The following is a 27,827-nucleotide window of genomic DNA, read 5'->3' on the forward strand; positions in this document are numbered from 1 at the left end:
CTGTAGTCCCAGCTACTCAGGAGACTGAGGCACAGGAATCACTTGAACTCAGGAGGTGGAGACTGCAATGAGCTGAGATCACACCACTGCACTCCAGCCTGGGCAACAGAGCTAGACTCTGCCACTAAATAAAATCAGGCTGGTGTAGTCTGGAATTCGGTTTAATATCGTGTTAATTTAGGAATCACTCAACATTCATTTTTCAATCCCTTAGATTTTAAAGTAACAAGTACAGTCAGTTGACAGCATAAAGACCAGGCTCAGGGATCATATGGGAAGGACACCTGCTATCCTATCCTTGCCTGACTACCACTCTCTTTCCTCCCATAACACCCTCTGCCTCCCAGGTAAGCATCACCACCCTGAATTTAGTTCTTAAGTCCATGAAGCCTTGACATGGTATGCAATTTATATGTAAATGATTTCCGCTGTTATTAAAGTTTTGTCTACTCAAAGGGACCTGTAATTAAAAATGGTAAGAGTCACTGTCTTGTATCCATTTACTTGCTAGTTTCTCCCTACTAGAACCTTGGTTAGACTGTTCTCGCATTGCTATAAAGAAATACTCAGGACTGGGTAATTTATAAAGAAGAGAGGTTTAACTGGCTCATGCTTCTGTAGGCTGTACAGGGAGCATGGAGCTGGCATCTGCATGGCTTCTGGGACGGCCTCAAGAAACTTACGGCAGAAGGGTAAGCAGGAGCAGGAATCTCACATGGTGGGAGCAAGTGGGGGTAGGCGAAGGTGCCACACACTTTAACCAGATCTCACGTTAAGTGAACTCACTATCACAAGGACAGCACCAAGCCATGAGGGATCCGCCCCCATGACATAAACACCTCCCACTAGGCCCCACCTCCAACACTGGGGATTACATTTCAACATGAGATTTAGGTGGGGACAAATATCTAAACTATGTCAAACATATCTTCCCTCTGTCTGCCAGGCTGGAGCGCAGTGTCGCCATTATGGCCCACTGCAGCCTCGATCTCCTGGGCTAAAAAAATTCTCCCACTTCAGCCTCCTGAGTAGCTAGGATCGTAGACACACACCACCACATGCCTGGCTAATTTTTACAATTTTTTGTACAGGTGGTGGTTTGCCATGTTACCTAGGCTGTCCTTTTTTTTTTTTCTTAAGATTTTTAATTTTAGAACAGCTTAGATGTATAGAATTATTACTAAGATAGTACAGAGTCCCCATATATCCCACAGCCATTCTCTCATTATTAATATATTCAGATGGTACATTTGTCACAATGAACCAGTACTGATGTACTATTACTAACAGAAATCCATGCTTTATTCAAATTTCCTTAGTTTTTCCCTAATGTCCTTTTTCTCTCCCAGATTCCTATGCAGGATATCACATTACCTTTAGCACTCAGGTCTTAGGCAACTCTGGGTTGTGACAGTTACTCAGACTTTGTCTGTAATGACCTCGACAGTTCTGAAAATCCGTGGTTAGGTATTTCATAGAATGAACATACGTTTCTTGAGAGCAGGGATTTTGTCTTACTCATCTTATGCCCCTGTGTGTGATAGGGATCTGATGTATGATAGCATATCATAGGCTCTTGGGATGTAGGTAACAAAAAATTGGCCAGCACGGTGGCTCACACCAGTAATGCCAGCACTTCTGGAGGCCAAGGTGGGTGGATCACTTGAGCTCAGGAGTTCAAGACCAGCCTGGCCAACATGGCAAAACCCCATCTCTACAAAAAATACAAAAACTAGCTGGGCGTGGTGGTGTATGCCTGTAGTCTCAGCTACTTGTGGGGCTGAAGCAGGAGGATTGCTTGAGCCCAGGAGGTCGAGGCTGCAGTGAGCCATGTTTGTGCCACTATACTCCAGCCTGGGTGACAAAGTGAGACCCTGTCTCAAAAGAACCACCACCACCAAAACAAAACAAAACAACAACAAAAAATGCAGTCCAAAAGTAGGCAGTGACTAATAAACAAATGCTGCCTTGGGTTGATTTAAAAAGTAGAGTACTCTGATCATAGGAAGGCACAGTCCCATCAGATTCAGCACTGGTTAGATTGTATCTACAAAAGTCTTGTGAACTGAATTTTAAGTGGAATGGTGATAAACCCAAGTTTTGCCACAAGCTGGTGATGGGTCCAGGAATCATGTTATATGAGTAACAACTGAAGGAACTGGTGGTGTTTTCACCTGGGGAAGCCTAAGGAAAGGTAAAATGCTTGTCTTCCCAGATGTGAGAAGTCCTATTACTGCAAAGGGCAGAATTAAGTCAGTGGTCCAAAGTTTCTCACATTTCAATGAATAATAAGCCAGAATGTTACAAACAGAGCAGTTCTGCTTTGAGAGTTCCTGAGTTCCTAGTTAACAGAGGCCCCTGACATGGGATGGAAGTAATCCTTGAACTTGGGTGTAAACATCTTCCAATACTCAAGAGCTTCTGAAGCTCTAAAGAGTTTCTGGAGAGTTTCTAAAGGCTTTATGGACCTGGGACTTGAGCTGGGTGTAGAAAGAAGGGACAAGCTTCAGCTAGACTAAGGCAGTCATCACCCCTAGTGTTGGCACAAAGCAGACTGCACTAGCCTGGCTGAAGCCCTTCCCTTCTTATATTCTCAGCTCAATTGCTGGACAGTGAGGGCAGACTCATTGAGAAGTTGCAGAGGAAATAAAGTTGAGTGAGTAGAATGAGGTTGGGTTATGGAGTTTTGAAAGCCAGAGGAGAATACAGACTTTGTGGGGTTAGAGATATCGCTGAGGATTTGTGATATGATACTGGTGATTTTAGGAAGAATGATGATTTTAGGAAGATTGGTTTTAGAATAATTATTTTAGAAAATGGTGGTTTTAGCAAGAATGATCTGACAGTATCAGGGTAGGTTAGTAAGAGGAGATGGGAGTCAGAAAGCTTTCTGCAATAATGACAAATTGAGTAAGAGTGGTACATGGATATTTAATGGTACAAAGGTAAACCCTAAGAAAGAAAACAAAATTGATAGAATTGAGGGATAGAATAAAGGAAAGGAAATATACTAATTCTGTTATTACTTATAAAAGTGAATTACAAATACTGAGATACTGGCTAAACAGAAAACAGAAATACTGATTATACAATCGGTATTACAAAGTTAACTACAAGAACAAACACACAAAGCTTCCTAATTATTAAAAGAAGGAATAAAACAAAGCGAACTTTCCATATAGTAAAGTATACTTTAAAGGTATAAGTAGCAAAAGTATAACAAAATAATCTGACAGAACTAAGTCCAAACATATCAAATCAATAAATGAAAACAAACTCAACTATTAAGAGAAAAAGAACTTCAGACTGAATCACAAAGTGAAACTCAAATCTATGTTGTATGAGAGACAGGTCTAAAATAAAATGATTCAGAAAGGTTGAAGATCAACGAAAAAGTAAAGAGATACCAGAAAAACTCAAACAAAAAGCAAGGATCAAGATCTTAATAACAGACAAGGCTGAATTTTGGCCAAAATGTATTAAACCAGATTTTTAAAAGGGCACTTTGTAATGCTAAAGGTTACAGTTCATGATAAGGATGAAGAGTTATTAATACTTCTGGATCAAATAACTGTAGCAATATTACGCAAAAACTATAAAGGTTTTACAGAGAAATAAAAGAAAAACATGGGGCCGGGCGCGGTGGCTCGTGCCTGTAATCCCAGCACTTTGGGAGGCCGAGGCGGGCGAATCACGAGGTCAGGAGATCGAGACCATCCTGGCTAACACGGTGAAACTCCGTCTCTACCAAAAATACAAAAAGTTAGCCGGGTGTGGTGGTGGGCGCCTGTAGTCCCAGCTACTCCAGAGGGTGAAGCAGGAGAAAGCTCCAGGAGGCGGAGCTTGCAGTGAGCCGAGATGGCGCCACTGCACTCCAGCCTGGGTGACAGAGCAAGACTCTGTCTCAAAAAAAAAAAAAAAAGATGGCAGGTAACAAACTAATTTATTTCTCTAAGTTCATGACAGATCAGTAACATTTAAAAAAAAAAGCAAGGATATACAAAACCCTAACACACCATTATGGTACATCTAATGGACACATATTAGATGTTCTGAGAAGGAAATGGTACAGACCCAGAATAACAAAGATGTCAGAGAAAACAAAGGACACTGCCAGATGTACAGAGATAGCCTGTCACGCATGCCAACAGCAAAATTCTGTCTTCTAAAGAGTCCTTAGATAACTGAAATTGCTTTCTTTGTTGACCCATCTAGGTGCCTGAGATCAGAATATCCTTACTGGCCTCTTTGCTAGCTACCAGCTAATCTGCAGCTTATCCAGGGAAAATAAAATTCATGGTTTCCAAACTGCAAAAACACTTCCACTTTTGCCTTTGTTAGATGAGGTCAATCCATTACTGGATTTCACTTTACACAACAGTATACTAATAACTGACTATATTTCTGTAAGTTTTCTTGGATAATATCAAACTCTAATGTGAGGTTTTACAAAACTTGACTATGTATTAATCCACCAAAAAACTGCATCAATTCCAAAAAGTAGAATTAATACAGAAGACATATTCTGATGAAAATGTGACTAAAAAGAAATATGTAATAGGACCAAAGAACTCAAATAATCTTTAGGTCAAATAAGAAATCGAAACTGAAATTTCAAAGTATCTAGAAAATCACTTGTAACAAAAATTCTACATATCATGAGCTCTGGGATAAAACTAAAGCAATGCTCAGAATAAAATTAACATCCAACTGAAAAAGTCTAAGAACAAGAAACCAAACAAAAGCAGGAGGAAAGAAATAAGACAAAAGCAGTAAAAGTGAATTATAAAAGAGAAAAAGAAAAAAACTAATACCTACCTACACACGCAATACAACTAAACAAGAGAAAATAAAATACAGCTTAAACATTGGGAAGGAGGAGGTAAAATTACAACTATTTGCAGAATCAATGTATACCTGGAAATGCAAGGTAATCAACTGAAAAACTATCACACGTGATAAGGAAATTTAGTAAATTGGCTGGCTACACAATTAAAATAGCTCTCATATATACAAATAACAACCAGTTAGATTTAATGCAAGATATACTCAATTATAATGGCGACCAAAATAAGACAAAATGCCTGGCAATAAATATAAGACATGCACAAGATCTATATAAAGAAAACTCTAAAATACTTATGACACAAAAGAAAGTTGCACAAGGCATACCATATACTTTTATAGAAAGTGTAAACTTTATAAAGATGTCAATTGTCCTTAATCTATAAATTTAACACAATCTAACATGGTAATTTCTTTAAATTACCTAAATAAAGAATAATGAATATAGAAAAACCCCATGACATATTAAAATATATTACAAATCTATAAAACATAAAACACAATGGTACTGGCAAACGAGTTGACAGACAACTCTGTGAAACAGAACAGAAATTCCCAAAATAAACATATTTAGAATTTATTATATAATAAAGGTGGTATCTTAAATTAGTAGAGGAAAATAAATATTATTGAATAAATTGAGTTAGGTCAACTGGGTAGCCACCTAGAAAAACAAATTTGGATTCCACACCTCAAAAAATTTAAGTTTTAGGCTGGGCACAGTAGCTTATGCTTGTAATCCCAGCATTTTAGGAGGCTGAGGTGGGAGGATTGTTTGAGGCCAGGAGTTTGAGACCAGCCTGCGTGATATAGTGAGACTCTCGTTTCTGTAAAAAATACAAAAATTAGCCAGAGTAGTGGTACATGTCTGTAGTTCTAGCTACTATGGAGGCTGAGGTGGGAGGATCACTTGAATCCAGGAGTTCAAGACAAGCTTGAGCAACACAGTGAGATCCCATCCCTGCAAAAAAATTTAAAAATTAGCCAAGCATGATGGTGCATGCCCATAGTCCCAACTACTAGGGAGGCTGAGGTGGGAGGATCGCTTGAGCCCAGAAGTTGGAAATTACAGTGAGCTATGATCTCACCATTGCACTCCAGACTGGGCAACAGAGTGAGACCTCATCTCTTAAAACAAAATTAAATAAACAAATAAAACATTTAATTTCTGACCAAAAAGAAACCATGGAAGAATTACTTTATAACATCAAAGACAGAACGTGTAAGAATACAAATGCAGGCTGGGCATAGTGGCTGCCTGTAATCCCAGCACATTGGGAGGCCGAGGTGGGTGGATCACCTAAGATTAGGAGTTCGAGACCAGCCTGGCGAAACCCTGACTCTACCAAAAACACAAAAATTAGCCGGGTGTGGTGTCATGTGCCTATAATCCCAGCTACTCAGAAGGCTGAGGCAGGAGAATCACTTGAACCCAGGAGGCAGAGGTTACAGCGAGCCAAGATTGCACCACTGCACTCCAGCCTGGATGACAAAGTGAGACTCCATCTCAAAAAAAAAAGAATACCAATGCAATAAAATTTATATAAATTTTTCAAAATTTTCTACAAGGCAAAAATCATCATAATCAAAGTCAAAAGACAAATAACAACATAGGTCAAGTATTTGCAATTAATCTCCAGACAAAGGGAGATATGTTTCCTTAACATATAAAGATGGAAAGATATGAACAGGCAGTTCCCAGAAAAAGAAATACAAATGTCTCTGATGAAAAGATATTCAGCCTTATCTTAGAGTTTGGTAACAGTGTTGGTGAGGGTGTAGGCATTATTCTACATTACTTATGAGTGTCTGATAGGTCGAATTCTATGAAAGGTAATTTGGCAATATATATCAAAGTTACAAAAGCAAAAATATTTTGACCCAGAAATTCCACTTCTAGGAATGTACTCTACAGGTAAGAGTCATATACATGTGAAATGGGATAGGTACAAATTATTTATTTCACCATTACCGATAAGAGCAAAGATGAGAAACAACTTAAATGGTCATCCATAGGGACTCTGTTTTGCTATTATAATGGCATTAAAAGAACAAAATATTTCTCTATACTCATTGGTATGGATGATATCCAAGACATATCAGAGTACAGAGTATGCTACCATTACACCAATGCTTACAGGATCACATGAGGTCTCTTTTTTAAAATTTATTAATTTTCACTGTTTGTTTCTGACTGGTCAACATAGAAAATTTGAAAAATGGGCTGGGTGCGGTGGCTCACATTTGTAATTCCAGCACTTTGGGAGGCCAAGGCGAGCAGATTGCCTGAGTCAGGAGTTCGAGACCAGTCTGACCAAATGGTGAAACTCTGTCTCTAATAAAAATACAAAAAAATTAGCTGGACGTGGTGGCGTGCGCCTGTAATCCCAGCTACTTGGGAGGCTGAGGCAGGCGAATTGCTTGAACCGGGGAGGTGGAGGCTGCAGTGAGCCGAGATTGTGCCACTGCACTCCAGCCTGGGCACGCAGCAAGACTCTGTCTAAAAAAAAAGAAAGAAAATTTGAAAAACGAAAAATATAAAGCAAAAGGGCACAACTGGCCAGGCATGGTGGCTCATGCCTGTAATCCCAGCACTTTGGGAGGCCAAGGCAGGTAGATCACTTGAGCTCAGGAGTTCAAGACCAGTCTGACCAACATGGAGAAACTTCGTCTCTACCAAAATACAAAAAAAAATTAGCCAGGCATGGTGGCACATGCCTATGGTCCCAGCTACTCGGGATCAGGAGGCTGAGGTGGCAAGATTGCTTGAGCTTGGGAGGCAGAGGTTGCAGTGAGCCGAAATTGCACCACTGCACTCCAGCCTGGGCTACAGAGTGAGACCCTCTCCCAAAAAAACAAAAAAAGGGGGCATAACTAATCATTTGCTTTGAGGATCTTTCCTGTACACACATATATTATTTCTACATGGACTGCATATTAAATATGTAATTTTGTAATATATTTTTTGTACTTCACAATGTATCAGCAACAATATTTTTTCATGAAATTAAAATATATCCAAAGAATATTTTGGAAGGGTTGGCCATATGAATTATATGAATAGAATATATTTTAATCATTTTCTAATGTTTTGAAATGATTTAATATGCTCTAATAAATATATATTTTTACCACACTTCTTCAACAACAGACATTATTATCAAACGATTTCATCTTTGTAAATATATCAGGTAAAAATATCTCATTTTTGTTTTTATTAGCATTTCTTAAATTCTCAGTACAGATGATCATTTTTGCATGAGTGTACTGACTACTTATACTTATTCGATGAAATAGCTGTTCATTCCTTTACCAATTTTCCTTTGGTTGTTAGTTCTTGGTTTTAAAAAGCACTCCAAATAGTCAGAAATTAGCCCGTTAGCTATTTTACCTGTTACAAATATTTTTACCAGTTAACATTTTTTTTACCCTTGCTTGTACTGTTGGGGGGACATGTTCCTATCAAAATACATCTTCCTTTTTCTTTTTTTCTTGAGACAGGGTCTCTCCCCTCACTCTGTCGCCCAGGCTGGAGTGCAGGAGTGTGACAAAATATATCTTTCTGTGTATTGAAATCTTCTTGAATGACCCTCAGTACAATCTTTACGTTTTCTTTGTATAGATATTACACATTTCTTAAGTTTACTTCTGGATATCTTACCCTTTAAAAATAATTACCGGCTGGACACGGTGGCTTACGCCTGTAATACCAGCACATTGGGAGAGTAAGGTGGGCGGATCACGAGGTCAGGAGTTCGAGACCAGCCTGACCAACATGGTGAAACCCAATCTCTACTAAAAATACAAAAATTAGCTGGGCGTGGTGGCAGGCGCCTGTAATCCCAGCTACTCAAGGCAGGAGAATCACTTGAACCCAGGAGGTGGAGGTTGCAGTGAGCTGAGATCATGCCACTACACTCCAGCCTGGGTGACAGAGCGAGACTCCTTCTCAAAAAAAAAAAAAAAAAAAAATTACCACAACTGGGAATGAAATTTGTTTTTCCACTGTATTTTATCTGGTTATTGTTTGCATATATAAAAAGATGATTTATGTTTTAGAACCATATTTTACTTTCAAGGTGTTTTAAATACACTAACAATACATGAATACATGCTTATATTTAAACATGTAGATGAGAATAAGCACAGAGCTGGGCGCAGTGGCTCATGCCTGTAATCCCAGCACTTTGGGAGGCTGAGGCGGGCGGATCATGAGGTCCGGAGATCGAGACCATTCTGGCTAATACGGTGAAACCCCATCTCTACTAAAAATACAAAAAATTAGCCGGGCATGGTGGTGGGCGGCTGTAGTTCCAGCTACTCGGGAGGCTGAGGCAGGAGAAAGGCGTGAACTAGGGAGGCGGAGGTTGCAGTGAGCCGAGACCGCACTACTGCACTCCAGCCTGGGCAACAGAGCAAGACTCGGTCTCAAAAAAAAAAAAAAAAATTACTGGGTCGAAGCCAGCAAATTAAACAGAAAAAAACAAAACAAAAAACAACAACAACAAATAGAAACTGTAAGATTACACTGCTCTAGTAAGTACAAATATTGTTTTTACTAAACTTATTTCTAACTCTAGGTCAGAGTCCAAAAAGCTTGAGATACACTACTTAGTCCTGGGTTCTCAAATGGGGTACATAAGAATCATCTGCATCTCAGGACCAAAAGATTCCAATTCAGTAAATCTTGAATAAGAATCAAGAACCTATATATATTTTTTTCTTTTATTATTATTATTATTATTATTATACTTTAGGTTTTATGGTACATGTGCCCAATGTGCAGGTAAGTTACATATGTATACATATATTTTTAAAAGACACTACAGGTGATTCTGATGGAGAAAGTCTTGAGGCCTACTTGAAAAACTATGCTCCATATACATGCATGTCCTTCTCTAAAAGGTTCCCAAGATAGCGGGTGACAAACTTTTGCCATGGAAAGCCACCCCAGTACAGAAGTGCAGGATTGGATGGCATGGGCCTACAGAATGCAGCCATGTTCTTGTAATGGTCTGCAGATTATTCCTGTACCGACCTCCATTCCATTGAGTTACATCCATACTGGGTTACTGGGCTAGGGACATGTCCCAGAAGGGTAACAGCCAAGGCTAAGGTCTGGGTCTTTTATACAGTTAAGAATCATCAGAAGTGAGCTGGTATCAACATATGACCTCATATGACCTGAGTTCTCTTTGACCTTGATTATTAACACAATTGTTAATACCTTCATTCAATACACCACTAAACTACCGCATTTCAGGCACTGTGGTGGGCACTAGTGGAAATACAAAGATGATTGTCCCAGGAGTCTTCACACTCAGCCACCAACACTATCCCCTCTCCCAACACACCGAAGGCAATAAATAGCTCAGCAAAGGTTCTGTGTCTTTCCTTTTGGCAGAGGTACCTCATGGGTTTTAGACACCAGAGAGGGGGCCTGTCAGAGCCTGAGATAAGGGGACCATATCCTCCAATTTCACACTTCTCTTCCTTCACATACCTGAGGGAAACACTGTTCGTGTCTTTCAAGGACTATGGCCTCTGTGGGTCTCATATCAAGGCATGGAAAAATAAAAGTTAAATCTAGAATCCTAGAAACCATGCTCTCTAAGAAATAGCACTGAGAAATATATATTAAAAGGATTGTTAGGGTATGTGCTACCGTATTAGCAACTGGTACATTTAGTAAGACTCATATTTTACAGATATTCCTTCTAGTAAGGTGCTAAGTGAAAGTAGTCTTTGATTACAGAGAAGCTGAAAGCCCTCCCTTATTCACAAGTCATTTCCTGGTAGTTTAATGGGTATGTTTAACTGATTCAAAGACAACTAATTTAATTTGATAATCTGAAAGGATGTCTGTCAAAGGGTCATCATAGTTACTGCTGGGTAGTGAAAATGGATGATTTTTATTTTTGCCTTTGCAAATTTGTGTTTTCTAACTTTTCTACAGTAATCATGGATTACTTTTACAATTGAGAAAATATATCTTTTTTAGGAAAAAAAAGCTTCTTAGATCAAAAAGTAGACTGATTTCATTACATCTTAGAGCAGGTTCTAGATAAAAGCCTTAGTAGGTATTTGTGCAGATATTGCTTTTTTCAGTTTTAAAAAATCCAAAGGTTCAAGTATTAAAGACCTCATTCCAAGAGAACCTTCTAACTCTTGATATACAACAAAATTTGGGCCTTTTCTGGCTCAAGTAGAGAGAAGCCTACAAAGGAGCCTACAAAGATGCAGGGAACCTACAAAACTGACCTGGTCTAAGACCACTTCCTTGTAGACTCAGAAAAATTTGTCTAGCAGATAACCTTTTCACCTCTGTCCTGTTCTATAAGGATCTCTCATGGCTGCATGAATTACGAGTCACACTCAGCATCAGTGCCTCTCCCTACTATTGGTCCTGAAGAAGTGAGCTTTCTTTTGAAAATTCAAATTTATTGAGGTATAATTTACACACAATAAAATTCACATACTCAGTAACTTTTGACATCTATGCAACCACCACCACAACCAAGATACAGAACATTTCCATTACCCTAAAAGGATTCTTTGTGCCCCTCCCACTCCATCCTCCCTGTATCCAAGCCCCTGGCCCCAGCAACCACTGAGAGAAACACCCATGAGATGAAGTTTCAAGCAAACGGAATTATACACGATGTTCTCTTTTGGGTGTGGCTTCTTTCATTTGGCATACTGTTTTTAAGGTTCATCTATGTTGTTTGTTTTTAGTGCTGAGTACAGTACTATTTTGTTTGTACTCAGCAGTGAACGAAACCAAACTACATCATATTAGAAATTCATGATAAACGGTATTTGGGCTCATTAGTTACTTCATTCACCCATACATATTTTCAATGATTCATTTTTCCCTCATTCCACAAATTCTGTTGTAGTATTGCCTTTTATGTATCAGGCAATGTGTCAGCCATTGGTTAAACGTAAGCTGCACAGTTGCTTCTGGGATCATGTACCTAATTTTGATCCTGGGAAAAAAGAAATAATCTGTGTAATATCCAATAGTAGCCCTTCTTATCTATGTGAAAACTGTGTGGGGCAGTGTTAAACTTACATGGCTGGGCACCCAGTGTCTCAATGTTCTTTGTAGACTTCATGAATAGTGTATTTTGTTCCATCATAAGAATGAGGTAAGATGGCGCAGCCAAAATAGTATGTCCATGTTCAAGATAGGAAGAGCTAAGAAACATCTGTCACTGTTATCAGAAAAGCAAAATCTTCCCAGAAGCCTCCGGCAGATTTCCTCTTATGATTCATCCACTAGAACTGGGTCACATAACCATCCACATCTGCAAGAAGGCCAATGAGGGTCTTGCAAAATGAAATAAGATGGTTATGACTGACACATATGAATCATGACTCACAGACTGAGGCTGGCAATTGTTATCCCAAGCAAAATTGAGGTTTCAATAACAAGAAAGATGGAATAAATACATACTGGGTAGGCAATATGTATGCTGTGTCTACCATGGCTTCTCATGATGATGTCTGCAGGGAGCCTTGGGATGACTCTGGCACAGACAGGGCCATGTGAGTAATAAAGTGGAGAATGGAAAAAGCATTCTACTAGATGGGTACAACCTTCCCTAGCCCACACTAAATAAGATCTTTGGAGACTTCCAAAAATATCATACACAATTGGGACGTTTACTTTTGTTAACAAATGGATTCATGCTCATAAAATCATAATTACGAACTTTCTCCCACTAATTATAAGACAAGATAAAGACAGATAACTTTTGCAGTCCCTGCCAAAAGGCACCAAAGCTTGAGTAAAGCACAATTTATAAGGGGAAGCCAGAGTCATATCATCTTCCTTGAGCCTTATTCCCCATCGTGCTCCCTCACCTCACATGTGTGCCCCCGGAGACAAGGAAATTCGATCATGATTCTATTCTAGGTTCCAGGGGGCTAATAAATATCACCCTTTTCTTCTCCTCCCCAAAAAGGGAGAAAAGTCAGATCAATGCACAGATAAAAATGGGAATAAGGCAGATGAAGATCAAAGTATCAGCTTTAGAACTAATAAAACCTACCTCAAAGGGCATGCCTTAGATGTGTTATCTCAGTGGGTGACCTAACAGATACTTTACCACAGAATTCAGTATTCCCAACCAGACACAGGCGGGGCAGGACAACTGTAGGCCTTCCCTACCAGAACAGGCTTATTGCAATAAACTTCCTGCATGTATGAGTGAACCAGACATGCTCCCCTCTACCAATGTGAAGATCAGAAGGGGAGAGAAGCCAAACATGCCTACTTCCTTATCCTCAACTCACAGGTCATATAGTCTCCCTCCTACCCTGCAGGGGGGAAGTGGCTGAAAGTATTCCTCACTCCTCTTTCTCCCTACGGACTGGAGTAGAAACTCATACCCCCTGTGAAAATAAGAGAAACAGTTCCTCTAACACTTCTGTTTACAAATACCCTAAAACTGTTTGGTCACTAAGTGGATTTTTTTTTTTTTAAGGAATAAATAGGGCAACAATAAGAACATTAAATGTGAAGATGACTCTGGAAAGTTCCTCTAAAAAGTAAGATCTCACAGCCCCTTTATTAGCTAAGTAGTAGAGATTTCATTCATGCTAACCTATATACATACAGAATATATTATTTCGATGAGGTAAAATGCTAGTTTGAAAAACAGAGACAGTCAGCTATCTGGAGATTTAAAATGCCAGGAGATTTGGGGGAGGGGTGTTAGAGAAAGCCATTGCTAGAATCTTTCAGGGGTACAGTATATAAGTTTATTTCAGGATCTGGGCTCCTTGTTTAGAAGGACCCTTTAGCTCATGGCACTGGTCTTCAAATATGTTACAAATTGATTTTGTTTGACCAATCCAGCATGAATGGGTTTATTTGTAGCACAGTGGAAAGAAGTTCATTATTGTTATATATGATACTAGTCTACAGAACAGTCAATCTTAAATGCCAGTGTGCATTAATCAAAGAACTAATTAATGCAGGCTCCTAACAGCCTACCCCAACTTCATAAGGTAAGTCTGGGACAGTGCCTATGAATCTGCATGTTTTAATAATTACCCTGGGAAATTCTGATTCAGATGTTGGGAGGTCCATATTTTAAGAACCACTGCTAAAGAGATGAGGTGAACTTGCATCAACTCCAAAACAGCTCTAGTTTCTTCTACTAGCAGCCAATCCACGCTCCTTTAACCTTCTTTGTCAAATATATTGTTAAATGCTATCTGACAAAAGAATGACTTCTTAATGAGCCTATTAGGTCAGTAGCTTTTTAACTGTGTGGTCCACTGGTAGAATATGAAGCAGCTGTCTCATTAATCGCCCCCCTACTTTTGGTGTATACTGTTCTAATCAAAGAGCTTTGAAGACAATAGAGGTATTAGAGAAGATTCAGTTTGCCTACCCTAGCATCCATTTCTCCTTTTTTCCTTCTAATAGAAGCTTGATTTGTCATGTGCCCTTCCCCCCTCCACATCAACATTGGAAGCTGAACCTGCCCTCAATTACAGGGAGAGGATTTAGAATACTAAGAGTAATGCATTTTCTTTGCCAGTGCTTGGTTCAGAAACTGGCACGTGAGGCCAGGTGCGTTCACTCATGCCTGTAATCCCAGCGTTTTAGGAAGCCAAGGTGGGAGTATCAATTGAGGCAAGCAGTTCAAGACCAGCCTGGTCAACATAGCAAGACCTTGTCTCTACACACAAAAAAAATTTTTTAAATTAGCTGGGCATAGTGGCTCATGCCAGTATTCCCAGCTACCCTGCTTGAGCCCAGGAGTTTGAGATCACAGTGAGCCATAATCATGCCACTGCACTCCGGCCTGGGCAACTGAGCGAGACCTTGTCTCTAAAAGCAAAAAAGGAAATGGGCACATTTAGAATCTGGCCAATAGGACACACTGAGGAACTCTGCTGGGAGGATTCTAGAAGTTTTCTAACAAGGTGAGCAAATGTTGCCAGCTCTGGATGTGATGCCTGGAACTGCTGCAGCTGTCTTGCTACAGCTTGAGGTTGAAGTCATAATTACATACTTTCACCCACCAACTGTAACATAAAATATGACAGAGAATTGCAAAGAATCTGTGCCCTTGATGACATTACTGTGCCAGTGAATAAAGGCAACCAAGCCTCAAAGCCTACCCTATAGCTGGAATTCCTGTCATCAATGAGTTAATTTTACTATTTAATCTTCTTGGAGTCTGGATTTGTTACTTGCTGCCAAAAGCACTGTAACTGATATAGACATCTTTGTATCGTTTCCTGTATTCTTCTCCAATACGGCCAGATACGTGTACATTTTATTGTGCCCTCCTCAAAATGCTATCTTTTGGATTTCTGAATATTCTGATTTTTTTATACACATGCATAAATACACACAGACACACGCAGACACACACACATACACAGACACCTCTCTTTACTTTTCTTAAGGTTCAGATGTTCATACTTCCCATGTCTTTTGAGATGTGTTATATTCGTGACTCCTGCGCTGCAGCTGCTAGTGCTCCTAAGGTTGTGAATGCTACTAAACCATGATTTTTGAAGCAAAAAATAAAATTTTAGCTAATTATACCTACCCACCTGGGTGCTGTAATTTATGCATATCCAAACCAATTAATATGAAGAAGCTGCACATCTTAGAAATTCAGCCATATGTATAAAGATAGTAAGTAATCTTGTTGTTCAAAGCATGCTGGTAGCACTCAAGTGAGAAACCCAATAAACCTTCACTATTACAGAAAACACACTGAGAAAGACAAACACCCTCTTCCTGCAATTTTACCACAGGTCTTTAAGTATCACATCTAAATCTGCATTTGAATTAGAGTTGGGTACGGTTATAAAATGAATGTCAGTAAGGGAATCATGCAGAATACTAACAAAAGACTGTTCCATTAGCCCATCTAAACAAGCTAAATAATCTCAACCCTGGTTATAAAAATTGCTTTTAAAATCACAGAGATACTTTTTAGTTTGAAGATTGATTCTCAAAGGTCCAAGACTCAATTTTCTCAAAAGTAAGGCTTAGTTATTCATATTCAATGGATGTAATACGCTTCAAGGAGGGACTGGCTTGTGCATCAGTGTACAGTCTTCCATGACTTTTTAAAAGTACATGTACTTTTGTGCCCTTGCCCCAACTTGCAACAACTCTGAAGGGCCATCCCAGCTCCAGAGTGCCCTTGTAGGATCCCCTTACATCTTTGTTGTGACTGCATCATAGCTCAACTAACTCCTTCTTTTGCCTATTTCTGCTTCCTTTACTCCCTCACTCATATTACACCCAAGAATCCTCCTCATTAAGCCACCTATAGCCAAATCACTGTCTCACAATCTCTTTCACAGCAACCTCAACCTACAACACTTTTCCTTAATCCGGAGAGTTGGAGGCCTGCCCCGCCTCTCTTAAGCCAACCCCATTCCTCTAAATCTTCATGACAGCAGAATGGGGGTTGAGACTTCGACACACCATGTTTTATAGTTTCTGATTCTTATTGTATAACAAAACCCTTCTCTAGGCACTTTCGAAGATTGTGTGGAGGGCAGTGGAGGTGTCTTCACTGACTGCCCCTTGTCCTTTGGTATATGGGAAGAATATTTTTAGGCTCCTCCCAAATAAAAAGAAGAAACTTTGCGCAATGACCAGTTAGATCTACGGTTTGGTAAAATTCTACTTGGAAATTATGAATTGATTTATTTGCTTAGCATTTGTCTCTGCTCTTAACCAATTCAATGAGAATCCCTGAATTAATATTTACAAAAGGCTTTAGAACTAAGAATGTTTTGAATAGGTAATAAATACACATAGCAATATTCAAAAGGTAAAAAAGTATATATATTTTTATATATACACACATAGATACACACACTTTTTTAAACTAATAATTCTTATTTCAATACCAAAAGAAATAGTCAAATTGTTTCTGCTAAAATACTAGCAAACAATTATATACAATCTAATCTAATACTCATATTCAAAACCAATTACCAAGTACTAAATACAATCAATGTCTTAAATTTCCATCCCCACTACCTGGGTCCTAGTTACCATTATCTCACGCTTGGATGACTGGTCTTAGGTCTACTCTGCCCCACTCTAATCCTTGCTCCAATTGCAGCCACGGAGATCTCAAAACTCGAATCTGGTCTCAAGTGTCATCTCCTCCCCCTTCTCTCCCCTCTGACCACTGGCCTTTCTTCTGATACCTATATTTGAATGTTCTTTCCTATCACAGGTCCTTTGCATATATTAGCCCTTTTATCAGGGGCACACATTCCTTCCCTCTTCATTTGTTAACATTTATTCATGTCTTCAGATTTCTGCTTGATCATCACTTTAGGGAGACTTCCCTGATCTAACAAAGTCAAATTCTCTTGTTATAGACTCTCATAGAAACTTGTGCTTCTTTGTAATACCTGTTATATTTGCATTTTTATATTTGTGATTATCTGGTTACTGGTGATCTATAGAAACTTGTGCTTCTTCCTAACACCTGTTACATTTGCATTTTTGCATTTGTGATTATCTGACTACTGGTGATCTGTAACATTAAACCATCAGCTTTATGCACAAGGGTTTTGCCTGCTTTTACTCACCATTTACAAGCCCTCTGTTGGAGTAGATGCTCAATATGTATTCACTGGGTGAAAACATTGGCAAATGTTTTATCTCCTACAAAATAGCCCCCAAAGCAACATGAATTTCACCATCTTTTTTCCCTAGTTGTTTCCAGCGATCGAAAAAACCCCAGTAACAAATCTTTGGCTAGAAGATTCTTTTTTAAAATATATGTTACATGAGGAAGATGGGGCTGGATCTTCTTAGCACCCACCCATTTTGGAAGAGGGTTGTAAAGCACAGATGACATAAAGGGATAGTGCCCAGAATGCAGATATTGTATTACTTGTATCCACAAGATATCAACACCAGGACCATTTCCTTCTCTTGACATGAAAATAACTTCATCAAATGAGGAATTACTCACCCTCTTGTCTCCACCCCTTCTCTGAAGTTGGTATTCTATCCACCATTTGAACCCTGGTAGATGTGAGAACCCTATTCAATCTACTCTCAAGTAAAGATATCAGCTCTTATAATTCCATTTTCTCCTCTTCATGGATGGGTTAAGTCTCTTTCCTGAATTGTATTCTTATGACACCAATCAAAGCATATGGGAGTAGGGGTTGGAGGGAGAAGGGGAAAAGTAGATTGTTCACAAATGTTAGGTTGAAAGAACTTGTTTAGTCTTAATGCCTTGAAGAAAATTTCCAGCTGTAGCAAAATCTTTTTCTGGGAAAAACTGTTTTCATTTTCACTTTCCATGGGCTTTAAAAAAAAATTTAAGCCTCTTGGGGCAGTTTTAAAAAATATTTCTATAAAAGTGTCTGGCCGGGCGTGGTGGCTCATACCTGTAATCCCAGCACTCTGTGAGGCTGAGGCGGGTGGATCACCTGAGGTCAGGAGTCCAAGACCAGCCTGGGCAACATGGTGAAACCCCGTCTCTACTAAAAATACAAAAATTAGCTGGGCGCGATGGCACGTGCCTGTAATCCCAGCTACTTGGGAGGCTGAGACAGCAGAATCGTTTGAGCCCAGGAGCGGAGGTTGCAGTGAGCCAAGATTGTGCCATTGCACTCCAGCCTGGGTGACAGAGCGAGACTCCATCTCAAAAAAAAAAAAAAAAAACTTTCTGCTGAGATAATTCGGAGGCCCTGAAGCAAGATTCTAGAGTGATATGCATGTATTTAACACTGTGTGAGAGGCTTGAAAATGTATGCCAAATTTTCAGTGTATGTTTGGGAGTATATTTTTCTGAAGGAAGAGTCCAGGTATTGCTTCAGATTCTCAGTCTCCAATACTTAGTATGCTGCCTGGCATGTAATAAATGCTTTATAAATACACAAATAAAAGGATGAGAGAATGAATGAAGGCAAAGCTCTAAAGACATTCAAAAGAATGACCACAGAAGTAAATTATTTGATGCCAGGAAACATTGGTGTCAGTGAAGCCCAAGGAAAAGAAGATTTCAAGAAGAAAGTAGATAAACTGTCACACTGGACTCAACAGAGGTCAAGTCAGATAGGGTCTGAGAAATACCCAGTGGATTTAGAAATGAAGTGGTAGTTAGTGACTTTTAAAACTGGTAATTTCAGTTGAGATAAAATATTGCAGTTGGTTGAAGAATAAACAGGAAGTTCAAGGAAATAAACAGTGAGTAAAGACAACTTTTTCATGAACACTTGTCTGTGGACAGAGAGGTATGAAACAGAAGACAGAGGGGCAAATTGGTGTAGGATGGTTTTATTTTTTTCTTCTAAGATAGAAAAGATGTGAGAATGCCTAAATGCCAGTGGGAAGGAGCCATAGCTAAGTAAAATGAGAAAAATCCTAAAGAGTAGGAATGAATGGGAAGAGAGCCAGAGGCTTGGACCAGAACAGGATCACCCTTTCCACTGTGCAAGGAGAATAGGACAAAAAAAAAAAAAAAAAAAAAAAGAACAAAAATGGGTTATCAATGAAGTAAGTTTGAAGGTTTGGTCGCACTAATTTGCTAAAGTTGCCATCTTATGTTTTCTGTTTTCTCTGAGAAAACGGGAGGTAAAATAATCTGCTGAGAATGAAAAGGTAGGAGATCTAGTGAACACATAGGAAAGGGTCTAAGGTCAGCAGAAGTTTAAAACAGCTCCTGTGGAGAATGGGAAAGAGAAGAATTGCCAGGCAAAGTCAAGAACATAAATGTCATACTATTAGTTTTCACCAATGTGTGATTTTTCTCTAAGAAGTCTTTTCGAGCAGAAAGGGGTTTCTAAGAAAAATCCCTGCCACCAGAGGCTACCTTATCTCTTGTGAGTGAGAATTAAGTCGAGTGACTTAAATTCAGGTTCAAAATTGTGGTGGAAATACATTTATGTGAGTATCACATGCAGAAATTATGGTGAATCTGAAAATTATAGGAAGTTATTGCTATTATTTTAAATATCTAGAAAATAAAAGTTTGCCTCTTTAAGAGACTAAGAATGGTGACGGGAAAGTTTTTTTGTACAGGGAAATGAAAACCATTGTTGAGGCCGGCGCAGTGGCTAACACCTGTAATCCCAGCACTTTGGGAGGCTGAGGCAGGAGGATCACCTGAAAACAGGAGTTCAAGACCAGCCTGGGCAATGTGGTGAAACTCCATCCCTACTAAAAATACAAAAATTAGCCCAGTGTGGTGGTGCACGCCTGTGGCCCCAGCTACTCAGGAGGCTGAGGCAGGAGAATCGCTTGAACACGGGAGGCGGAGGTTGCTGTGAGCCAAGATCGCGCCATTGCACTCCAGCCTGGGCAACAGAGTCAGACTCTTCTCAAAAACAAACAAACAAAGAAACAAAACCATTGTCAAAACAAAGCCCTAAATTAATTACAGTCATCATGCACTACATAACAATGTTTCAGTCAACGATGAACACAGTATATACACTGCTGGTCCCATAAGATTAAAATGGAGCTGCACTATATAGGTGTATTAAAAAACAAAAACAACTTTTATATTGTATTTTTACTGTACCTTTTCTATGTTTAGATATGTTCAGAAATGCAAATATTCACCATTGTGCTACAATTGCCTCCAGTATTTAGTACAGCAACATGCTGCACAGGGTTGTAGCTTAGGAGTAACAGGCTATACCATACAATCTAGGTGTGTAGTAGGGTACACCAGCTGTGTGTGTAAATAAACATGATGGTGAATTCACCTAATGACACATTTCTCAGAACGTATCACCACAGTCAAGTGATGCATGACAGTACTTAGACAGTCCCACAGGTGACCTAATAACTGAAGCAATCAGCTCTCAAAAGCTTTACCCTGTCACTTCAAGTGACAATGTCAGCATCAACAAATCCAGAACAAAAGGAAGGACATCTAGAGAGAGAAATCCACAGCAACGACTACTTAAGAGTGGTTTTCTCAAAACAGATAGAGATGGAAGGCGACAAGAGGGACAAGAGGGTGCATGTTTCCCAGCACATCTCTCCAGGACAGCTGAGCCAAGCCTCGGAGAGCAATGGAGGTCCTCAGCCCGTCAGCCATGACATACATATACATGACATAATCACTCAGACTCACCTGAAATTAAAAACAAACAAACAAATGAAGGACTCTCTCATGCCTATTCTACCAATTTTAAGTCAGTTCAGTCTCTAATATTCAGTAGGTCATCAGGCAAAGGTGACATCACACTCAATCCCCAAACTGATGCCTATTCTCTTTAGCTTTTCTTCTCCCTCTGTCTACAGACACCCAGAAGCAGCTGGTGACATTAAATACCTAATCACTGTTACTTCCCTCTAGTTTTCTGCCTTTGCTAGAGGCCTACCAAAAGCGTTAGTTACACAGCCAAGGTTTAAGATGAGTGCTTTCAACACTCTCCACCTAGCCAAACCTACTCTGTCCTGAAAACAGTACAGCAGTCCAAGTGGGGAAGCAGAAAGACAGCTGTTTTGAAACGCAGTCTAAATAAGTGGTTAAATGCACATTTTCTAAGGGCAAACTTCTAGGGTTTATATCCTACTACAGTAGACAGAAATTGAGCTTTACTTTCCTCATGCACAAAATGGAGATAACAGTGCCATTGAGAATATTAAAGGAGACAAACCAGGTAAACTTAGAAGAGTGTCTGGAGTACAATAAGCACTCAGCGTATGTTAGCTATTATTATAATTTCTGACCTAGGGTTGTGTTTTACTGGGTAGGTCTAACAGAGGGAAAAGGGTGCAAGAGTGTAATGGCTGAAGTGATGGAAGCTGACTGGGAGAGAGAACAGCCCAGGGACTGGAGTTCTTGAAGCTGAAGTACAGATGCACTGGAAGTCATTCAGCTAAAAAGCTAGAAAAATGGGCAAAGAGCAGAAGAGTTTTTTAAGTTTTTAAGGGTGTAGCTGCTGACATAAATAATTATAAGATTCAGAGACTGGGTGGCTTCATGAAAAGGTAAAGGTCACTAAATTTGAGGTCAAGCAGTTGAGAGCCAGGATATTGGTTTAGCTAACCACATGGAATTTGAAGTGACCATCATAAAGGTGGGACTTGGGGAGAAGAGGGGAACTATAAGCCAGGTGCCGAAGTCTTCAGTGAATGAAATGAAATGAATGGGAATGGCAGGGACAGGAAGCTCAGAAAATAATAAAGTCATATTGTACAAGCACATCTAAAGAAGGATGCCAACTGCTCTCCCCAACTCCAACTGATGCTAGCTGGTAGGAAAAGACCACAGACCCAAGACTGCTAAATATCTTGCAATGCTTAAGAGAGTATAATGACAGTACAGCAAACTGACCTATCCAAAATGTTACTACTGCTCCTGCTGAGAAACACAGCCATCAAACTGTTTAGAGTGCCTTCTCAAAGAAGCCTGGCTATTTCGCATGTCATGGTATCTCTGAAGCCCTTTCAAAGGATCATTTGTGTCCTCTCTCTACCCCCACACATACGTCCACCACAGTATGGTTCATACTTTATGTATTTTTTTTATTGACTGATTGATCGATTGGAGACAAGGTCTCACTCTGTCACCAGGCTGGAATGCAGTGGCAAAATCACAGCTCACTGAAGCCTTGACCTCCTAAGCTCAAGCGATCTTCCCACCTCAGCCTCCTGAACAGCCAGGACTACAGTTGCAAACCACCACACCTGGCTAATTTTTTTTATTTTTTGTAGAGATGAGATCCCTATGTTGCCCACAGTGGTCTGAACTCCTGGCCTCAAGCGATCCTCCTGTCTCAGCCTCACAAAGTGCTAGGATTATAGGCATGAGCCACCACACCTAGCTACATGTATACATTTAAATGTCACTCTCCCATAGGTACTTCCAGGGCTGAGGCAAGGTGTAGTCATCTTTTCATGCTTATCTCTTAATGCTGTGTAAGCACTTCATAAATGTTATAAAAGAGTTCTCACAGTCACCAAATAGGGAACAGAGCATAAAAAGAATACTCTCCTTGAAGATGGGTCATGAAGCATTTAAACTTTGACTATAAAGAATGATTTTTTTCTGGCTGGGCACGGTGGCTCATACCTGTAATCCCAGCACTTTGAGAGGCCGAGGGGGGTGGATCACTTCAAGTCAGGAGTTCGAGACCAGCCTGGCCAACATGGTGAAACTCCGTCCCTACTGAAAAAATACAAAACTTAGCTGGGTGTGGTGACGGGTGCCTGTAATCCCCTCTACCTGGGAGGCTGAGGCAGGAGAATCGCTTGAACCTGGGAGGCGGAGGGTACAGTGAGCAGAGACTGCGCCACTGCACTCCAGCCTGGGCAACAGAGCGAGATCAAGCCTCAAAAGAAAAGAAAAAAGAAAAGAAAAGGAGATTTTCCAATAAAGATTAGAAAGGAGGTGTGATATTTTTTCACCAACTGGTAGGATAACATTTTTAAATACTCCCGATGAGAAGTCATGGCTGACACCTAAAAGTAAAAACTCAGGATTTGGAGAATAAAATTGTTAGTTAACTTGGAAAATCCTTTACCCAGCACACTAAACTAAAAACGACGACGTCTTAAATTAGCAAAATCCCTTTGTATTCCTCATTCTCTAAAAACTTTTTTAAAATTTACTTACCCTAGAGTTTAAATGAGATGCTTATAAATTCATCTTTGCTGTAGGTAAGTAATGAGAGGGTTTTAAAATTTTGTTTCTGTTCCTCCTTGCAAGTGTCCCATGCCTTTCTCTTTTATTTTTTTTTAGTCACTGAGATTATCTCCAAATGTCAAATTTTCAAATTAATCTGTATTTGATATAAATTCTTGAACATGTAGAAAAAGTAGGGAAAACAAAGTGAATATATCTTATGATTTCAGCCTAGGTGAATTCACATTTTGTTAGGGTGGGGGGTTTACTGTTATTCGTTCACAGGAAAACAGAAAGATGGAGAAAAACGGTGTGGAAATAATAAAAATTTTAAAGGAAAACAATTTTCAGGGTAGTACAAAGCAATCCTTGGGTACTTAAAAAATTATTGAAAGAACATATTTGCTCCAAATTTAATGATATCACTTCTCTTTCAGTTCTTCAAACTTGAAATCTTTGATTAATAAGCATAAACTTCTGTGAAAACGTCATAAAATGAATTACTTTTTTGGACTCATAAAATAATTTATTGTAGGCCCTTGGCCTTATTCTCCTTTGGGTTTGGAGAACTCAGTAAAGTATACATTACAAAGTCTGTACAAGGAAGTAAGTACTAACAGAAGTGAATACTATTCCCCCTCCTCATTACTGCACAGGCATAACTAAAGAATAAAAACTTTGTGTTTTCTGTAAAAAAGGACTCTGAGAAAAGGAAATTGATAGTGAAAATTCCAAGATGTTCATGGTTAATGTTCACTCAGTAATGAAGTGCTATCATGTGATACAGAGTTTTATTTTAGTGGCAGGAATTTTTGTAATTATGTAAATGATTTTACTCCTATATTTGGTCTTTAAAAATTGAATATACAGGCATATATCCTTTACAGAATTATGTAAGTAAAATTATAGCCATAATCACATTTAACAATTGAAATGATTTTAACATCTGGATTATGAATATAAAATAATTTCCTGTACCTCATGTTTAAACACTGTGTTACTTGAGGGTAAAATTTTTTTTGTTAATTTTCCCAAATCCCTTCCTGATGATACCTCACACACTGGCTTTTCTGGCCACAGCACAAAACTCAGCTGATTATCTACAGAGAACAGTCTACAACTCTCTAATTATTCCTGTGCCACCTTCCTGGTTCTAATCGAAAGTACAGACTATCAGACATCTATAATTATGGTTGGAATAATTTCTCCTGTTACATTATTCTTACACTTGCCAAGTTCCGAAAACTTGGAACACTTTTCTGCCCACTGACATAATTTCAATACATCTCTCAATTGTAGTTTATTTTTATTGTTCATAACTCAGAAATATTCAACATTATTTGTATACTAGGAAAGACAGTATGCCTAATCACCTCCAGAATACTCACAAAAATTAAATAAGCTATCAAATCACATTTTTAAAACTTTTCTTACAATGAAGATTTCTAAAAATTAAGTAATGTTCCTATACTTTGGCCAGTTTAAAAATAAATCAGTTAGATTCTTTGTTGGAAAGTCTATAAGCCAGCATTTCAATTTTTACTATAACTCTTCAAGGAACAAAATATACCCCATACTTGATGACAATCAACAATAATCAGCAGAAGAAAAGATATTTGGAAAGAAAGACAGTTTACAACAGTGAACTTCTGAATGCAAAAAATTTCAGTGCAAAATATTTTTGCACTATTAATACTATTGCAGTCATGTGCTACATAACGACATTTCACTGATGGTCCCATAAAGTTATAATATTTTTACTGTACCTTTTCTATGTCTAGACATGTTTACATATGCAAATACCATTGTGTTACAACCACCTATGGTATCCAGTACAGTAACATGTTATACAGGTTTGTAACCTAGGAGCAATACGCCATACCATACAGGTATGTAGTAGCCCATACCATGTAGATTTATGAAGTACACGCACAATAACAAAATCGCCCAACACATTTCTCAGAATGTATCCCTGTCATTAAGCGATGCATGACTGTGTATTTTATGTCTAATTCAAGTCAAACACAATTTTTTAATGTTGTATTTGTAATATGAAATGAAGACGTGGCAGGGCACAGTGGCTAATGCCTGTAATCCTAGAACTTTGGGAGACTGAAGCAGGCAGATCGCTTGAGCCCAGAAGTTCAAGGTCAGCCTGGGAAATATGGTAAGACCCTGTCTCTACAAAAAAATTCAAAAATTAACTGGTGCGGTGGTGTGTGCCTGTAGTCCTAGCTACTTGGGAGGCTGAGGCGGGAGGATCAGTTGAGCCTTGGAGGCAGAGGTTGCAGTGAGCCAAGATCGCGTCACTGCACTCCAGCATGAGCAACAGAGTGAGATTCTGTCTCAAACAAAGAAAAAAGAAGTGAAGACTTGTTTACTTCATTGAGTAAATGTTTACTGAACACTCACTATGTCCCAGGCATGTTCTCAATATGGGGGATTCACAGGTGATAAAGACAAACATGGTTTCTACTTTTCCATTATCATGAAGCCCAAATTTTTTAAAAATTTATTTTGCAGATGTGATCAAATGAAGTCTATGTTTTATCGTGAATCATTTACATTCAAAAATACTTAATCCTGCAATAAAATGTTAAAAAGTCACAGACGTTACAGAGTCAGGGTTGAAAAAGAGCTCATTAATTTCAAGATGCACATTATTTTACATTTTGACATCTCTGAAATCAGTCACATCTTACAATGTGATTAGACTAGACAGCAATGGAGATGGAGTTGGCACTGCCTACACGTGAATCAGAATTTCAAAACTCAGAATGAGCACTAGCGGTTTGGAAGAAAATCCCAGGTTCAATGGTAAAGGCACCATTTCAAGGCTTTTTTTTTTTTTTTTTTTTTGGTAGAGATGGGATATTGCTATGCTGACTGACCAGTCTGGTCTCAAACTCCTGGCCTCAAGCAATCCTCCCATCTGGGCCTCCCAAAGTGGTGGGATTACAGGCGTGAAGCACCACACCCAGCCTTAAGGATTTTTGATGATTCAAGATTCAATAAAATGTAACAGTTCAAAGTTTTCATTTATTATAGGTGAGGAAAATGAAATTCAGAGTGGTCACACGACTTGCCCTAATTTACAAAGCTGGATAGGTAGAACAGAGTCCGGGTCTGTTTTCTACAGTCATTCACTCTTCTACCAGTGTTCAGTTATATGGAGGAAAAGGGTGTCATACAAAACAAGTAGATAAGAAGATGGCTCTAAGTTACAAAGACGGATTTGTAACTTAATCCGTCCTTGCCTCAGTTTCTCCATCTATTAAAACAGGGATTTAACAAACCTAACTCACAGTACTGCTGTAAGCATTAAATAAAATATGTCTAGCAATTATCACAAAGATTGGCATATGGTAAGTACTCCATAAATGTCAACTACTTGAGATCAAACTTTACATTTATTATACACTAAGTCAAGCCCAAATATAGTTGTTTGTCTAAAGCACTTGAAAACTAAATAAACTGGTCAAATGTTTGAAGTGATAAATACAATGAAAATTTCCACCTTAACAATGTTTTGTCCAGGTACTATGCCAAGAACCCAGTAGACCTACCTCCAAGAAACCATACAAAAAGCAAGATTCCAGGCTGGCATGACGATCAAATTATGTACTTCAATGCGTGTGAATGCATTTATAAGCACAGTCTCAATACATAAACAAGAAACAAAATATTTAAAATGTATAAACAGATCATTTCTTTTTGCTTTCTTTAAAATACTATATCAGAATCACCTGAGGAACTTAATAACAATTTTTTTAAAAACTATTATAACTACGTATATTAAGCCTGCTTAAAACCACAAGTTTTAGAGATTTAAGCCTTATTAGGTCAGCTCTTCTGATTTTGAGAGTTTAAGTGAAAATTTAAATTATAACACAGAATGTGGAGTAAACCTGCTTCAAATATTAGTTTCTACATTATTGTTTCTATAAAAATAGTAATCTTCTGTATTTTAATATCAACTCATCACATATTTAATATTTCAGTCAAATCAAAATTTCAGTTGAAATCTTCAATCTAAAAAATACACAGTTAAGCACTTAAAAAGTAATTTTAACCACTAGGAAATGTTAATGATTAACTCACATTTGTTTCTGTTTCACTCCATGACAAAGTCTATAGGACACCCTGCAGAGAGGAAAACTCACATTAATATATCCATAATTTCATTTTCAGAAGCTTCTGGTAATCAAAGCCTTATTATGAGTGGTCTTCATGTTACCACTGCGCAGTAGCAAACTTAAAATATTCTAAAGATTAATCTAGTTTCTCATGGGTTTTTTTTAATGCTTTTGTTAAAATCTCAACAAGTACTAACATGTTATCTAAATTTAAACCTTAAAACAATAACATGAC

General features: G+C 38.7%; 1 long non-coding RNA gene across 1 annotated transcript in view; it reads right to left on the minus strand.

The window, feature by feature from the left end:
- The window catches only part of LOC134762069 (uncharacterized), a 49,779-nt gene that overhangs the window by 20,430 nt on the left and 1,522 nt on the right, over positions 1–27,827 (minus strand). The window contains exon 2 of the long non-coding RNA XR_010141600.1: positions 22,905–27,599. This is a non-coding gene — a long non-coding RNA (uncharacterized LOC134762069). The remainder of the gene's footprint in view (positions 1–22,904; positions 27,600–27,827) is intronic.

The sequence above is a fragment of the Pongo abelii genome, chromosome 8 (assembly GCF_028885655.2).
Source record: "Pongo abelii isolate AG06213 chromosome 8, NHGRI_mPonAbe1-v2.0_pri, whole genome shotgun sequence".
Lineage (NCBI taxonomy): Eukaryota > Metazoa > Chordata > Mammalia > Primates > Hominidae > Pongo > Pongo abelii.